Raw genomic sequence first — 18,007 nt, forward strand, 5'->3', positions numbered from 1 at the left:
TCTATAGTCACACATTATATAAAGTGTTAATAGTACACTTCTTTATAAGTAGATGTATGTATATGATAGAAAAGGTTGAAAACATGAATTTTTTGAGACATTCTTAATATTATTATAAATAGTTTATTATCTGAAGTGGAATAGTTATGACATCTGGAACCACACTTGTACAGTTTTCAGAAGTTAGGCTCCAACGATATTTTGAAAAGTCTGGAAAAAGAATTGTTTGAAAGGTAATATGTTATTCTATTTGGTACATATATGCAGAATTACAGGAGTAATTTATATTTCTTATTGCCATGCTTAGTTACAGTACTTGTACCAGTGCATTCTTTCTTCAGTTTGAGCTGCAAGTTGAAGGAGGAAAATGGTGTCAAGGCAAGCCAAAGAAGCAGTACTGGATTTCCCCCAGAAAAGTATGAAGAATGTCTGTGAAAAAAGTGACTTTTGTTCATTTGTAGTATTTAAAGTGAAGAAAGAACATAAAAATTTTAATCATTGGAATTGATACTTTTTGTGGGGGGTGGGAATCTGTGTCCTTTGTAGTCCAGTTCCTTCCCATCAGTTAGGACTGATGGGAAGGAACTGAACTACCCATTTCATCTTGACCCAGCCCATCCCATTCCTGATTTGTAATCCAGATATGACTGTACAAATGATATATATCATATTTGAATTAAAATATTAATATAGAGCATGGCCACAAAATAAGCAGAGAGGTGTGTATAGATGAATTTATTATGAAATAATAATGTCTTATGCATGCAATTGTCACATACAGTAGTAACACTTTATAAGAATTGATAAAAGTACACTTCTTTGTAAGTAAATATATGTATATGATAGAAAAGGTTGAAAACATGAGTTTTTGGGAGACCTTTATAATATTGTTACGGATTCAGTCTATTATCTTAAATGGAATAATTATTGAATCTGGAACCACTCTTGTGTAGAGCATGGGAACAAAATAAGCAGAGTATGGATTTGTATAAATGAATTCAATATGAAATAATTGTTCATGTGAAAATATGTCTTATTATTGCAATGAACATTAAATTTTGCTATAGTTAAACTTGATTAGAAGTGGTAAAAGTACATTTCTGTGTAAAAATGTATATATGATAGAAAAGGTCAATAGACTGCCAATGACAACTGACTTTATGTCCCGTTCATATGTATAGTCAGTGATTGATTGGACTTTATTATGAAGCAGAAAAGGAGTATTAAAGTGCAATAGAAAGGATTTAATATGAAGCAAGGAAAGATAATATAAATGTTATAAAAAGTGACATAATTAAAAATGTTAATTATTTGAATTGATACTTTTGTGGGGGTGGGAATCTCTGTCCTGTCTATACCATTTATTCCGATTCATCCTATCCAATTCCAACTTGACCCTGCCCATCCCATTTCTGATTGGTTACCCAGAATGATATGATTGTATAAATAATACATAATATAGCATACTTGAATTAAAATATTAATGTGGAACATGGCCAAAAAATAAGCAGCGAAAAGATGTGTATAAATCAATTTAATATGAAATATGTTAGTGTGAAATCATGTCTTATTCATCCAATTGACACTTTCTATAGTCACTAATTAAAAAATAAAGTGTTAATAGTACACTTCTTTATAAGTAGATATATGTATATGATAGAAAAGGTTGAAAACATGAATTTTTTGAGACATTCTTAATATTATTATAAATAGTTTATTATCTGAAGTGGAATAGTTATGCAATCTGGAACCACACTTATACAGTTTTCAGAAGTTACGCTCCAACGATATTTTGAAAAGTCTGGAAAAAGAATTGTTTGAAAGGTAATATGTTATTCTATTTGGTACATATATGCAGAATTACAGGAGTAATTTATATTTCTTGTTGCCATGCTTATTTACAGTACTTGTACCAGTCCATTTTTTCTTCAGTTTGAGCTGCAAGTTGAAGGAGGAAAATGGTGTCAAGTGTGAAGGCAAGCCAAAGAAGCAGTACTGGATTTCCCCCAGAAAAGTATGAAGAATGTCTGTGAAAAAGTGACTGTGTACATTTGTAGTATTTAAGGTTTCGATGAAGGCCTTGAGAAACAAAAATCAAACAACACCAAATCATAGAAAGAAAGAGTTGTTTGACATGAAAATTGAACAGCATGTAAAACATGTATATTACTTTACGAAACAAGTGTCAGTATACTGATATAAACATTGAATTCCGGAAAAGGGCTGCCTAAAGGGGCTCCACTTCCGGACAGTTAAACGCCTTTAAAAACTCACCATTTTCAAAGAACTGTTACACATGTTTGTTTTGATGCATTTGCAATAGCGTGCGAGTGGTGAAATTCACGTAACAAGGTGGAACATAGTTTTTCAGCAATTGTTTTATCTTTTTTTCTTTACAAATGGCATTCATTTTCAAAGGGAGACAACTTTTTCTCAAAGATTACTTAAAATAATCGGAAAAAGTTGTTTCCCTTTGAAAATGAATGTCATTTGTACTTAAAATAATCAGGAACAGTTGTCTCCCTTTGAAAATGAATGCCACTTGTAAATAAATAAAGATAAACAATTGCTGAAAACTGTGTTCCACCTTGTTATGCGAAATTTCACCACTCGCACGCTATTGCAAATGCATCAAAACAAACATGTGTAACAGTTCTTTGAAAATGGTGAGTTTTTAAAGGCGTTTAACTGTCCGAAAGTGGAGCCCCTTTAGGCAGCCCTTTTCCGGAATTCAATGTTTATATCAGTATACTGACACTTGTTTCGTAAAGTAATATACATGTTTTACATGCTGTTCAATTTTCATGTCAAACAACTCTTTCTTTCTATGATTTGGTGTTGTTTGATTTTTGTTTCTCAAGGCCTCCATCGAAACCTTAAAGTGAAGAAAGAACATAAAAATTTTAATCATTGGAATTGATACTTTTTGTGGGGGTGGGAACTGTGTCCTTTGTAGTCCAGTTCCTTCCCATCAGTTAGGACTGATGGGAAGGAACTGAACTACCCTTTACATCTTGACCCAGCCCATCCCTTTCCTGATTTGTAATCCAGTAAATGTAAAATGATATAATTTATATCATATTTAAATTTAAAATATAAAGTAAGCATGGCCAAAAAATAAGCAGAGGATTGTATAGATGAATTTATTATGAAATATTTAGTAGAAATATGTCTTTGCATGCTTTTCACAACAATGTAAACTTATAAAAATTGATAGAAGTGCATTCTTTGAAGTAATATATGTATATGATAAAAAAAGGTTGAAAACATGGTTTTTGGAGATGTTTATAAATTTTTTTACGGATTCTTATATTTTTGGGGAAAATTATTGAATCGTAAATTCATCCTGACCCCTCCCCCATGCATTACTGGGTTGTCCTGATTTTTTTAAAAAATAATATAATATAACATCCCTAATAAAAATTTAAGTAAACATAGTTGCTTTAAAAAGCAGAAAAAAGATTGAATGATAAATTGATAAAAAATTTTTTTGTGTGAAAAATGTCTTTTCATGAGTTGACATTTTTTGCCCTTTTCTATAGTCACACTTTTAAAAGTGGTAAAAGTTACTTCTGAAATGTATTTTTATATTTTTATTTGGGAAAGAACAAAAAATTTTAAAATTGAAATTGATTTTTTGTAGGGAGGGGAACATTCCGTTTTCCAGTTCCTTCCCTTATGCCTATCCTAACCAACAGGACCCGGTCCCGCCCCATTTCATGGTAATTGTGTATGAAAGTAAAAAAAATATAAAATTTGCAATTAGAATTAAAATTTTTGTTAGCTGGCCCAAATAAAGAAGAAAAATATGTTTAAATAGAAAAATTTATAAATATGTTTTATTTGTGCAATTGAAAACTTACTATGGTAATCTTTATAAGAAGTGGTAAAGGAATTGTACTTTTTGTAGGGGGGGGAATTTATCTGTCCTTTTACCTTTCCTTCCCATTCACCCATCTTTTTGTCCTAACCAGGCCACCCCTTTTCCTGATTGGTTACCAATTGATTGAACAAAAAATAAATAAATATTTAAATTTAAAAATTAAATGTAGGCTGGTCACAAAAAAAGAAAAAAGATGTGTATAAATAAATTTAATTGGAAATTGTTGTGTAAAAAATGTTTTTATTCATGAAAATTGCACTTTCTAAATTACACTTTATATGAAGTAGGTAAGTACATTTCTTTAAATAGTTTAATTTTGATAAAAGGTTAAAAAATTTTTTTTTTTGAGCTTTTTAAAAAATTTTAAGGGAAAAGTTATTCCCTAAAGACAAAATTATTAAATCTGGAACCCATTTGTAGGGGAAAAATGAAGGCCCATGTACAGTTGTTAAAAAGTTCATTTTCTGTATTTTGAAAGTATGGAAAAAAAGAATTGTTTGATAGGAAAAATACTTTTTTTTTTTTTTCATATTTTTGCAAAATTGCTGCCCCAATGTTGAAGCTGTGGATTTTCCTGGGAAAGAATGAAAAATTTTTTTAAAGAAGAGACTGATTCTTTGTAGTGTTTGAAAGGAGAAAGAACCCAAAAATTTGGTATTTTACTGGATTTTTTTTTTTTTTTTTTGTGAGTTGGAAAATCTCTGCCCTGTTTTTCCTGTTCCCCCCCTTTTGTTTTTTTCCTATCCTGTCGGCCCCCATCCATCCTGTTGATAATCTAAAAGTGTTTGTAAATAAACTGTTGCATATTTGCATGGTTTTTTTAAAATGATTTGTGTTTAGAATAGGGCCAAAAAATATGCGAAAAAAAGGACATGTAAAAAAATTTTAATACCAAGTGCTTTTTTTATGCATGGATACTTATTTTTAGTTTTATTGTATAAAAAAAAAGTTGTTCAGGAAAAGTATTTTTATAAGTCTGTACGAATTTTTTTAAAACATTGGATACAGTTATCAGTATTATAGTATATTACCCGATATAAGATAAATAAAAATTAAACCCGAATGAATTTGTAGCATATTAAAGGGGAAAAATATTTGGGGATAAACATTTAATGTAAAACATGACAATTCTTTCTTATCCTTTTTTAAGACAGAGCAAAAGATGTTGAATTGACACTGGGGAATGTAAGTAGCAGGGTACAAAAATGATTTAAAACCCAAAAGATGGCCTGTTGTAGTTGTTTATAAAAAATTTATTTTATGTTCAACCCGTTCAACACAGGTAAAAAGTCAACTTCTCCACTCATATTGAGGTGGAGGTGATTGATTTAAACTTTATTTTGGTATTAACTAAAACTTCCCTGTAACTTTTTCCATGATTTTAGATCCTAAATTCCAAACATTAACATTTTTAGCAGAAATGCCCTGGGTGAAAAATCGAAGGCTTAATAAGGATGGTGAAAATTGTCACATGTGTAAGAAAAATGCCAGCTGGAAGGATAATCCCCAACCACCCCACCAAACCCTGGACAAATTTGTGATTCACGGTGATCTCATAAGGGAATAAGCTGGTCAAATCATCAAGAATGTGTGGTAAGAAACTTAAAAAATTTTAAAAATTTTTTTTTCAAAACAGCCATTTTCATTCGAACTTCTGCGATGGGAGTACACACAAAGAACATTTTAAAATTTGACGCTGCCGGCAAATGTTCTGCCTTTTGCCAGTGCAGACCAAGATGCTTCCTCAGTGCAGGTAATCTGGTCTGCGCGTTGCTATTCAGTCAGTAAATTTCAAGTGGGGCACCCCTTGAAAACATAAGTGGTAATGCCAAAAAAAATGATTGCCAGTCCCTTAAAAAAAAAAAAGCAGGGTAAAGGTTTTAAAACCTATTGCATTGCCAAAAAAAAAATGAAGTTAACTGTTTTAATTAGATTTATTTGGTAAGGAGAGCACAACATGGACAATTAAAAAACATGTATATAAAATACAACAAAATAACAATGTACATGAAATTAAAAAAGCATGACAGGGCCACCGTCAACAAGGGTTACACAAAAAAAAAGAAAAATCTTTTTTTTCCCTTTGGGGGCCCTTGTGTTTTTGGGATGACTGAGAGGCATAAAAAAGTTTTAAAAATTTTTGTGACTAGATGGAAATTGAATTAGACAGTTGAAATTGCCCAAACTATAAAAAAAGTAAATGGGTTTAAATTTAAAAAAATTCAACATCGAAAGCCCTAAGATAGTTTTTTAAAAACCCCTTAAAGTAATTTGTAAAGTCTAGTAAAAAATTTTTTTATAACGTTTTAAAAACAGGTAATTTTCGCTTCTTACTAGCAGGCAAATTATTCCATAGGGAATACCCATTTTTTATCTTAAAAACATGACACAGGATAATCTGGTGTACACGTTTGTTGACTGGTAACCAGTTGAGAGATTTAAAGTGCTCTGGGACAATGTGCGACCTAGCATCAAGGTCCAGAACAAACCTCATTAACTTATTCTGTGGTCTGGAGCTTGGATTTAAGTAACTGAGTCAGACTATGGTACCATATAGAACAGGTGTAATCAAAATGACATTGGATTAGGGCCATGACAAGAAGTTTCTTGGTGTGCTGAGTAAGATAACGTTTCTTCCGAGATATTCTAACCTTGCGTTAGCCTTTTTTAATATGGAGCGAGCCATTGAATCGAAAGATAGGGTCTGATAAAGGGATGCACCAAGATAAGTTAAGGTTCTAATGCTAACTGCTACAAAGTTTTATTGCTTTTTTTTTCATTTAAAAACAGAACGGCATCAGTTATTAAAAAATTCAAAATTCTGAGTTCAACTTAAACAGTCACTTTTTCCCTACTCTTACTGTACGCTGATTTTAAAGACAGTGTCAGCTTTTTTAAAAATGTTGTTGCTTTTTGTAAAAATAGGGTGTTGATGATACCGATTCTGTTTCTGGTAAACAATTAAATGAATGCTAGGCAAGTTTCTCGAACATTATCTTCTTTCCCTGACAAAAAACATTGATATGAACAAAAAAATTCATTACTTCAGACATGGATAGTTGGTTTCCTGTGAAGAAGAATGTATAATGTAACACCTGCAGTCAAAGAGTTCGGATAAAGGGATCAGCTCAAAGAACATTGGAGAGGTCTGATGACAATATTGATATAGGTTATGAAGGTAAGTCTGGTATCATTTAACAAGATTTTGGGTTATTTAAAATACTTGTGCTGCTGTATATTTACTTTACAGTCTGACGGAAGTGTGCACACTATTTTTCAGCTTCAGCTAATTGAATGATCAAGTTTAACGTCGATCTTTTAAGACGAAGATTGCAGCAAAGTGAAATAGTAGCAGATATACAAATAATAATAATTCTGTGAAATTCATCATCAATTTGTGCATTAAGAACACAGAGTTGTGTTGTCTTGATTAATAATTTAATATATACAAGTACCATTTTAAGTTCTTTGTTATTTTTGTAGTATACTTAACTCATTCTGCCCTAAAGCCTTATCTCCACTTCTGCCCTGCTGAAGTTTCTCTTTCACTCACCTAGGAGATATATTGATATTGTCAATACAGTAAATCCTAAAGCCAACAAAGGGAGTTGGAAAAAGTGGCTGCTTAATGCAGGTAGTTTATAGAATGAATGACCATTTTGGAAAATGAGACACTGGCTGCTTTAAGACAGGTTGGCTGCTTAATAGAGGAGACTGTGACAGCAGGTTTTAATGTATACCACTGAATACCTGGAGATATTATGAGACATGTAGTTTGTTGCTTGGGGTATTTTTGTTAATTTGCGACATGATATTGTATGATATCAGATTTTAATAGGTATGGAATTTTTACTCTTTGAAAATTAATTTAATGCAGCTGTGCAATACAGTAATTTTTAGCTCACTTCAGCACAAAGTGTTCAAAAGTGAGCTTTTGTGATCGTCCTGTGTCTGTCGTCCGTACGTCGTCAACAGTTTGACTGTTTACAATGTAGAGGTCACAGTTTTGGCCCAATCTTAATGAAACTTGGTCAGAATGTTACCCTTGATAAAACCGTGGACTAGTTCCATATTTGGTCATCTGGGTTCAAAAACTAGGTCACTGGGTCAAATCAAAGGAAAAGCTTGTTAACACTCTAAAGGTCAAAATTTTGATCAAATTTTAATGAATTTTGGTCAGAATGTTACCCTCATAAAATCTTGGACAAGTTATATATTGGGTCATGTTAAAAACTAGGTCACCAGTTCAAATCTAAAGAAAAGCTTGTTAACACTCTAGAGGCCACATTTATGACTGTATCTTCATGAAACTTAGAATGTTAATCATGATGATCTCAAAGTCCAGTTTGAATCTGGGTCATGTAGGGTTAAAAACTAGGTCACCAGGTCAAATCAAAGGAAAAGCTAGTTAACACTCTAGAGGCCACATTTATGACCATATCTTAATGAAACTTGGTCAGAATGTAAATCTTGGTGATTTTTAGATCAAGTTTGAATCTGGGTCATGTGAGGTCGAAGACTAGTTCACTGGGTCAAATCAAATGAAAAGTTAATTAACACTTTAGTTGCATCATTTATGACCATATCTTAATGAAACTATCTTGATGATCTTTAGGTCAATATGTCAGGTGAGTGATACAGGGCCTTCATGGCCGTCTTGTTTTTGTTGTTGGTTTTGGATTATAACTTCACCTCATTTTATATTTTTTTTATTTGGCTTGCTTGTTTAAATCCTAAATTGTACATTTTGTATTAATGATGCTTGATAATGTTTGTTTAATGTTGTGTATATACTGTATATAAACTCAATGTGTAGCCCTTGGAAATAAAGTGGTTACTTACTTACTTACTTACTTGAGTATAATGTTGCACTGCAAGCTTATAAGATCACAATTTAGAAATATTATTTGAGCAGACAAAAGAAACAGCAATATTTTCTGGTTTATTCAAAGGTGATCTACAACATGATTCTACAACTGCCAATGAACTTCGGTAGAAGAGCTGGAGGGGAGGGAAGGGAGCAGATTGCAGTACAGTCAAACCTGTCTATAAAGACCACCCTTGGGAGAGTCAAAATGTGGTCTTTATTGGGAGGTGGTCATTATTCACAGGTTAAAATACACTGTTAATGTTAAAATGGGAAACAAAACACATGTTCTTTAGAGCCAGGTGGTCTCTGTTCAGAGGTGATCTTTAAGACAGGTTTGACTGTATACACATCAGTGGAAGTGGAACAGGCAGATTTCAATACATACTACATCAGTGGGAAAAGCGCAATGAAGTTCAGCTGTTTCCAGTTTGAAACACATGGTATGATTTGTTTTTAGCTCAACTATTATGAAGTATATGGAGAGCAATCCTACTTGATTCAAACTTAAAACAACTGTCCCATATCATCACCAAGATCATTCGACACAAGATCCATAAATCTGGCATCAATATATTATGAATTATGCCTCATTTTTTTTCTTAGAATTTCAGGTCAATTTATGATGCTTTTTTTCTCAACCTTCTTGCAGAAATATTTCATGAAGCATACCTAGTAAATGATTAGATGCTGTTCCACTTGAAAGCCGCCCCCCCCCCCCCCCTTCCCGCTAAGCTCAGTAGAGAGAGCATAGATATACAGATTGATTACAGGGTTGTCAGTTTGATACCTGGGCGGTGCATATGTTGTCTGTGATGATTTGATAAAAGACACTGTGTCTGAAATCATTCATCCCCCACCGCTGATTCATTTGGAGAAATGAGCAGTTACTTGCGGAGAGCAGGTTTGTACTGGTACAGAATTCAGGAACACTGGTTAGATTAACTGGCTGCCAAGTAACTGAAATATTGTTGAAAAAATGGTGTTAAACCCAAACAAACTCACCACTCGATCTTTGTTACTAAGTACATTTTATTTAGACTCCCAGGAGTCTAGGTAGTCTGTGTTCAGACTGTATGTTTTGTTCAAGGGAGATAACTCCTGAGGCTATTCAAATTTTGTATATTTCTTTCCCTTCTCAAAATCGATAATCAGAGCCAAGACTGATGAAGTCAGAATTTTTTACGGAATTATTTTTTTCTAAAATAAAAAAGATTATCTAGTTGGTAGCCAGACTAGAGTCTAAGAATCATTAAGGTTAGTCTGCATATTTGAATAATCTGAGGTGTTGGTGTAAAGTCATTAAAGAATGAAGACTAGATACGGAAATGAAAATCATTCAATGAATTGATAGCAGTATGTATGTAAATCTATTACAATGGTAAGTTTACTTTCCTTCTAAAGTAAAAATACCATTTTAAAACATCTGAGACATTGAATTAATAATAAAAAAAAATGTCTTTAAATCAGTTTGAAATGCTTGGATCTCTTTATGGGCAAAATTATACCTTAAAATCAAGCAACGGTGCCTATGAATTTTAGTTCACCATAATTATAGGCGACATTTTCAATTACGACTGTGAGAAGTTTCATTAAAATATTGTATATTGTAGAAAAAATTCTTTTGATAAAAATGTTACCAAAATGTTGTATTTTTCCCATTACAAACATTTTCAAATGAATCTAGAAAAAAAAATGGCCAAATTTTTAAATATATTCTGTTTTGGAAAATCAGGGTTTTATAGATACTACAAAAAATTTGACCTGAATGTGCAGAACTACCATAAAGTCCATAATGCTTTAAATTTTTATCGTAAGAATTTTTCATATTCATGTTATACATACTTACATGGTTAGAAAAACACTACTTTTAATAGTGCACATGAACATTTTAACTAGATCATTAAAGGGAGGTAATAAAAACATTTGATTCAACAAAAGATTCTAGTATATTTAGCAATATTCAAACTTTTGACTAACTTGAAAGAAAGTAATTATCAGAAATGGGATTTGACAAGAAATTAATGTATTTATGTTCATAACGGAAAATGTAGCAGCCACATTTTCAACAAAGACATAACGAGCCTTAAGCATGCCAGTGATAACTTCCTCAGATGTGGCTTCTTTCACTATCCAGCACTGCAGTAGTTGAGCATGCTGTCTGCTGTGACAGCTGTTTCTTTATATATTTACACATACATTAAATTTTGCCATATCAACAAAAACTTTGGTACTCAGTGATTTTTGTGATTCATTGTAGAATTGCCTATTAAAAATAAAAATACAGATTTTATTTAAAGACAGTGAAATTGTAAATTCCTAAAATCATACCTAGTTAGAAAGGTAATTAAGGTGTCACAGTTTCTAATTTGATATGGTTTTATAGCTAGAGCCAGTTTCAAGAACTTGGGCTTTATTCCTGTTCTGGTTTTCATATTTGTTGAACCTTTTGGCCTAAATACAAAACAGATCAATGAAATGTTTCATTTCAGCCAATGTGGACAGCCTAGGAGGTCCTCATCAAGTTGCAGTAGATTCATTAAAAAAAAATGGAGTAAGCTGTACTTAATGTCTTCTGCTACCTGTAAAAAATGGGGTAAGCTTTACTTATTGTGTTCTGTAAAAAAAAAAAACAACAACAAAAAATATCTCAGTTTACAAAAACCCTGAATAGTTTCCATCATTGTTATGTGGTAGAATCTTTGCATACAGATCCAAAAGTATTTCACATCAATTCAATGGGGAGGTTGTAAGTTTGATGTCAAAAATGCAGAAAGTTTACCTCCTTGTGAGACACCAGTACTGTTCTTATCCCACTGCTAGAGGAATCAAAATTATAAAAAACGGTTTCAAATTTTCTTCACAGTCCAGCTGAAAATACATTTTAGTGAACTATTAAGATAAAAGAATTTGTATACTGTGAAATCATAAATATTCATGAGGGACTATTTTTGTGGATTTCATGGTTGAGTCACTCCATGAAATTTAATATCCAAATGAACAAGTAAAGTTCCCATCCATTTTATGTTCAGAATTTGAAATCCATGAATTCATATCCCCATGAAATTGCAGTTTTGACCAAAACCACTAAAGTCCGTGCCGACGAATTCAAATGATTTTACAGTAATCTATTTTGTTTTATTGAGGTTTATATGTGCTGTTATATTTTGTTTCATTGAGATATTTCTATCCAGGAATCTTCAGAAGCACATAATGGTATGGTCGACATTATGGAAGTTCATGGAGTATGCCCGTATCCAGACAGATCTTCATCTCTTAGGTATATATGAAATTTTGATGTTCTTCAGTGTTAATTAGCAACAGACAAATAAGTATTTCTTTTTTTAGTAGGGCTGGGATGATTTAAAAATTTTGAAAGCAGTTAATCATTTGTTTGAAATCGTATTAAACTGGTTAATCAGCCGCTTTATTAAAACTGCTGTTTCCTTTCCTGACAACCGTATCAAGGTACTTCCAGCAGCTGACTTCATAAATAACTTTATTGCTTGCTAGCAGTCTGACGATAAATGAGTCACATTTTGGTGTATCTTATTTTAAATAATTCACAACATTTAAATCCGAGAGAATTGATTATGTTAAGTTGATGTGTTTAGTGGAAATATACTGTGGATCTATGTGCTGGTCAAAGAAATGTATAAAATACAACTCCTGTTTTCTATTGTTTGTTCATTCACAGTTGGAGTCATTAAACACTCCAGTGACAGCTCTAGTTTTCTCAGATGTGCCCAGTTCATTATCCAGCATCGAAATAGTCGAGCGCACTGTCTCCTGTGACAGCTCTTGTTCATATATTCTGTTAGAGATTTATTTTGGTAATAAAAAGACCTATTACCTAGACATAGATCCCTATTGGAAATGTATATTTTATTACTTTTTGTGAAAATTTGTAATTACCTCCCTTTTATATAAAAGTTTTTAAAAAGTTATTTCTTTTGATTTCAACATAATTTCTAGTCTTGCGCAACCGAGATAGACAAATTGTGGTAGTAATTGTGCTTATATTCATATGATTCCTTAGGAAAAAATGTTTATTTAATTTATACTTACACTAAAATAATGCTGTCTTGGTTTGGCAACCAGGATAAGGAAATCAAATTTTACGAATACTTCCAGTGAAAAGGTGATGTGTATTAAGAACTGGCTGAACAGAAATAAGTATAAATGATCACCTGATAAAGTTTTGAATGAATTCATCTTTTAACCACCAGTGATCTTTAAGTGTAACAAATGGCCATTGTAGAGCTGAAACACAAATGGAAAAGTTTTACAACACTAATTAACAACAGATTAATTTATGTTTACAGCCCACAAGAAGCAATACCAGGAAATATGTGGCATTCATCAGCCAGGTTGATATTTATCCCAAGTGGCAAAGTTAGATACAGCCTGACAGCAAAATACCCATTCTTGGAAAAGGAGTGAATTGTTTTGTGCTGCGGACACTGCAGAATTGTGGATTTGACAGTTTAACTTGTAGGTATCATGTTTCAACAATTTGTATTGTTACCTATTAAATTACTATATATGTTAGCAAGTGCACTTATTAGCTTAGCTATTCAAAGAAATGGTAGAGCTTTTGGACACAGCCGTTTGACTGCATTGGCGTCCCAGTTTAGTTGTTTTTGTATGCAAGCTTGTACCTCAGTAACTAATTGTGGGAATAATTGAAACTTTACACACTATTTCACTTTGATAAACTGACTTACATTGCACAGGTTTCATAATACTATCTTATTTTTTACAAAATTATGCTCCTTTTTTGACTTAAGAAAAATTTTGCTGAAGGTTTTGTATGTAAGCTGTTTATCTCAGTACCCACTAATTGATTTAAACATCATACACTTCCCTTCTTTCATGAGTTGATATGCATTGTATGGGTTCTACAACCCTGTTTTGCATTTTGACGAGGCTGTTGAACAGTCAAGCATTGCTGTCCTCTGATAGCTCTGTTTTTTTTTTGTATTGAAGATTTTAGACGTGATATGGATTTTATCTTAAAATAAATTGTTTTGGGAACCAAGAGACAGGTCCTTGATGCACTCTGTTATAGTAATTATGTTGCAACAAACAATTTAATATACTTTGTTCTTAAGAAAGTAACTTGAATTCAGAATTACTATGTAGTAGATTATAGCAGTTAAACAGGACTGGATAAGGTGTAAAAAAAAATTGTTTCTGGTATAACAATTGACCCTAAATGTTTGGCCCTAAATGAATTTATCGCCTTGGAGAATATTTTTTTCAACTTTTTGACAAAAAGTTGCAAAATGGTACATTTTATGCTTTAAACATGGTCAGTGATGTTAAAAATCACCTTACTGATGCTCTAAAGGCATAACCCTTTTATTAGCTCACCTGAGCACAAAGTGCTCGGGGTGAGCTATTGTGATTGCTCACCGTCCGGCGTCCATCCGTCCACACTTTCCTTTAAACAACATCTCCTCCTAAACCAAAAGGCCAATTTTGGCCAGGTTTTCTTTAAAAATTGTTCAAAGAATTGAATTCCATGCAGAACTCTGGTTGCCATGGCAACCGAAAGGAAAAACTTTAAAAATCTTCTTCTCAAAAACCAGAATCCCTAGAGCTTAGATATATTTGGTGTGAAGCATTGCCTAGTGGTCCTCTACCAAGTTTGTTCAAGTCATGACCCCAGGGTCAAAATTGACCCCACCCCAGGGTCACTTGATTTTTCATAGGAAAATGTAAAAAAATCTTCTTCTGAGAAACCAGAAGCTCCAGAGCTTAGTTATTTGACATGTAGCATTGTCTAGTGGACCTCTACTAAAGTTGTTCAAATCATAACGCCGGGGTCAAAATTGACCCCGCCCAGGGGTCACTTGATTTTACATAGATTTCTATAGGAAAATCTTCAAAAAATTAAAAAATAACCCAGAAGGCCTAGAGCTTAGATATTTGACATGTAGCATTGCCTAGTGGACCTCTACAAAATTTGTTCAAATCATGACCCCCGCTCAAAATTGACCTGTCCCAGGGGTCACTTGATTTTATATAGGAAAATCTTCAAAAAATTTCTAAAAATAAATCAGAAGGCCTAATCTTAGTTATTTGACATGTAGCATTGCCTAGTAGACTTCTACAAAATTTGAAATCATGACCCCCGGGGTCAAATTGACCCTGCCCCTTTGGGTTACTTGATTGTACATAGAAAAATCTTCAAAATGTTCTAAAATAAACCAGAAGGCATAGAGCTTAGATATTTGACATGTAGCATTGCCTAAAGGACCTCTACAAAATTTGTTCAAATCTTGACCCCCCCCCCCCCAGGGTCAAATTGACCCAGCCCCAAGGGTTACTTAATTGTATATAGGGAAATCTTCATAAATTTGCTAAAAATAAACCAGAAGGGTTAGATCTTAGATATTTGATATGTAACATTGCCTAGTAGACTTCTACAAACTTTGTTCAAATCATGACCCCTGGGGTAAAATGGCCCAGCCCCAGGGGTTACTTGATTGTACATCTGAAAATCTTCCAAAAAATTTCTAAAAATTATCAGTTTGACATTTGAAACATGTAGCTCATATTACTCAGGTGAGCGATCCAGGGTCATCATGACCCTCTTGTTTGTATTCATTTTTATTTTTTTTTAACACAAAAATGATTTCCGAAAAGTCTCCCTTAATAAAAAATAATTCCAAAAAAAAATTTTTATGCCCCCCAAAGGGAGGCATATTAGTTTTCAACTGTCCGTCTGTTCATTCGTTCGTTCGTTAGTTCATTCGTCATAACGTTAACTTTTTGCATGAAGGCACTTTACTCGTGAACCACTGCACCCAGGACCTTCAAACTTCACATGCTGATAGTACTTATTGAGTACACGACCCCTACTGACTTTGGGGTCACCAGGTGATAGGTCAAGGTCACCAGGTCAAAGGTCAAGGTGCTGCGGGGCATTTGTCACCATTAGTGACAGCTCTTGTTTCAGACCTACTTCCCTAATTTTTTTTAGCATGTTACCGAAAAACAAAGATTTTTTTTTACGGCCTAACTATATAATAAGGTGTGGTAAGATTTTCTTATATTGGCTATCAAATTTTCAAACTTTTTTACAGCTCACACACAGTAGGAAGTTGTCAAGAGTGTAATTAGCCATTGGACATGTGGTACATACATTTAGTGGTGGAGAAATGGACCTGGTCAGACAATTGGACAATAAATGTGTATGAAACGATCACCATGGTGCTTTACTAATGGAAAGGGTGAGTGATGTAAAGCTTATTCAGCAGACACAAATATATACCCCTGTAGAATGTATTGTGGGGGATGGGACAACTCGGTGTACCCCTGTAGAATATATTGTTGGGGATGGGACAACTCAGTGTACCCCTGTAGAATGTATTGTGGGGGATGGGACAACTCAGTGTACCCCTGTAGAATATATTGTGGGGGGTGGGGACAACTCTATGTACTCCTGTAGAATATATTGTGGGGGATGGGGACAACACAATGTTCCCCTGTAGAATATATTGTGGGGGATGGGACAACTCAGTGTACCCCTGTAGAATATGTTGTGGGGGATGGGACAACTCCAGGTACTCGTGTAGAATATATTGTGGGGGGATGGGGACAACACAATGTATCCCTGTAGAATATATTGTGGGGGATGGGACAACTTGATGTACTTCTGTAGAATATATATTGTTGGGGATGGGGACAACTCAGTGTACTCCTGTAGAATATATTGTGGGGGATGGGGACAACTCTGTTTACTCCTGTAGAATATATTGTGGGGATGGGGACAACTCAATGTACCCCTGTAAAATATACTGTTGGGGTTGTGGACAACGCAATGTACCTCTGTAGAATATGAAATGTTTTCACATGTTATTGTTAGTCTCAGTTTGGTTACTTTATTTTTGTTGTTGACTTGTTATGTCTCCCACCACACAGTGGTGTGGGAGACATTATATGATTGATTTACTCCAGTCTGTGTGTGTGTGTGTCTGTCACAAAGCTTGCCCGCACTCTAAGTCAAACATTTCTCATCCGATTTTCACCAAACTTGAACAAAATGTGTTTGACCATGAGACCTCGGCCAAGTTCGATAACTAGCCAAATCGGTCCAGGCGTCTTGGAGTTATGTCCCTTGAATTACCAAAAATCGGTCTTTTTACTCTTGTCCGCACTCTAATTCAAATGTTTCTCATCCAATCTTCACCAAACTTAAACAAAATGTGTTTGACCATGAGACCTCAGCCAAGTTCGATAACTAGCCAAATCGGTCCAGGCATTTTGGAGTTACGGCCCTTGAATTATCGAAAAATTGGCCTTTTTACTCATGTCCGCACTCTTAAACATTTCTCATCCGATCTTCACCAAACTTGAACAAAATGTGTTTGACCATGAGACCTCAGCCAAGTTCGATAAATAGCCAAATCGGTCCAGGCATTTTGGAGTTACGGCCCTTGAATTATCGAAAAATCGGCCTTTTTACTCTTGTCCGCACTCTTAATCAAACATTTCTCATCCGATCTTCACCAAACTTGAACAAAATGTGTTTGACCTTGAGACCTCGGCCAAGTTTGATAACTAGCCAAATCGGTCCAGGCATTTTAGAGTTCCTGATTCTTCGTAGAAGTAAGTATATCTTTAAAAAGCTAGAACAGAACTATAACTATTGTGTATGGAAGCATTTAGTGGTATAACCATCAAAAGATATTATCATGCAGACTGGATGTTTCTTCAGCATTCATAATAGGAAGAAAGTAAAAACAAGTAATATTAAATTTTATGTAATATTAAATTTTATGCATAATAGTTTTATATTTTAATTTAGATAAGTAACAGTATTCAACTTTTAAGGTTTTGTTGACATTTACCCATTTGTCTGTTAGGTTAACTTAAAGCAGGACTTGCACTGTCATGCGAGGGGAAAAACACGAAATGGAGACGATCACTTACCAGTGCACACAGTTGACTATAGAAGTCAGGTGATTTTTTAAACATTACTTTCTTACATCATTGTGCAAATGTTGAGTATAAATCAAGCCTAGAAATTTAGATGGGAATATTCTGCATATGAATTTGACTGAAAGAAATATGTCTCAAGTCATTTCTTACCCATAGCATCATATGAGAAAATTGTTGTCTGTTGACAGAGGATAGGTCAGTAACAGGAGAAATACTGGACAGCTGAATATACAATATACACTAGTTTAACCCTTACCCTGCTAATTTTCTATAATAAACTGTTAAAAAGGGGTGCTAACCAAAAA

General features: G+C 33.7%; 1 long non-coding RNA gene across 1 annotated transcript; it reads left to right on the plus strand.

The window, feature by feature from the left end:
* The first annotated feature begins 6,799 nt into the window (after nucleotides 1-6,799).
* LOC128549783 (uncharacterized) lies at nucleotides 6,800-17,723 on the plus strand. Its single transcript, XR_008367948.1, has 7 exons — nucleotides 6,800-7,061; nucleotides 8,836-9,193; nucleotides 11,243-11,346; nucleotides 11,945-12,030; nucleotides 13,076-13,244; nucleotides 15,845-15,991; nucleotides 17,627-17,723. It is a non-coding gene; the product is annotated as an uncharacterized LOC128549783 (long non-coding RNA).
* Nucleotides 17,724-18,007: the final 284 nt, after the last annotated feature.

This window comes from Mercenaria mercenaria, chromosome 16 (genome assembly GCF_021730395.1).
Source record: "Mercenaria mercenaria strain notata chromosome 16, MADL_Memer_1, whole genome shotgun sequence".
In the NCBI taxonomy this organism is placed as follows: domain Eukaryota; kingdom Metazoa; phylum Mollusca; class Bivalvia; order Venerida; family Veneridae; genus Mercenaria; species Mercenaria mercenaria.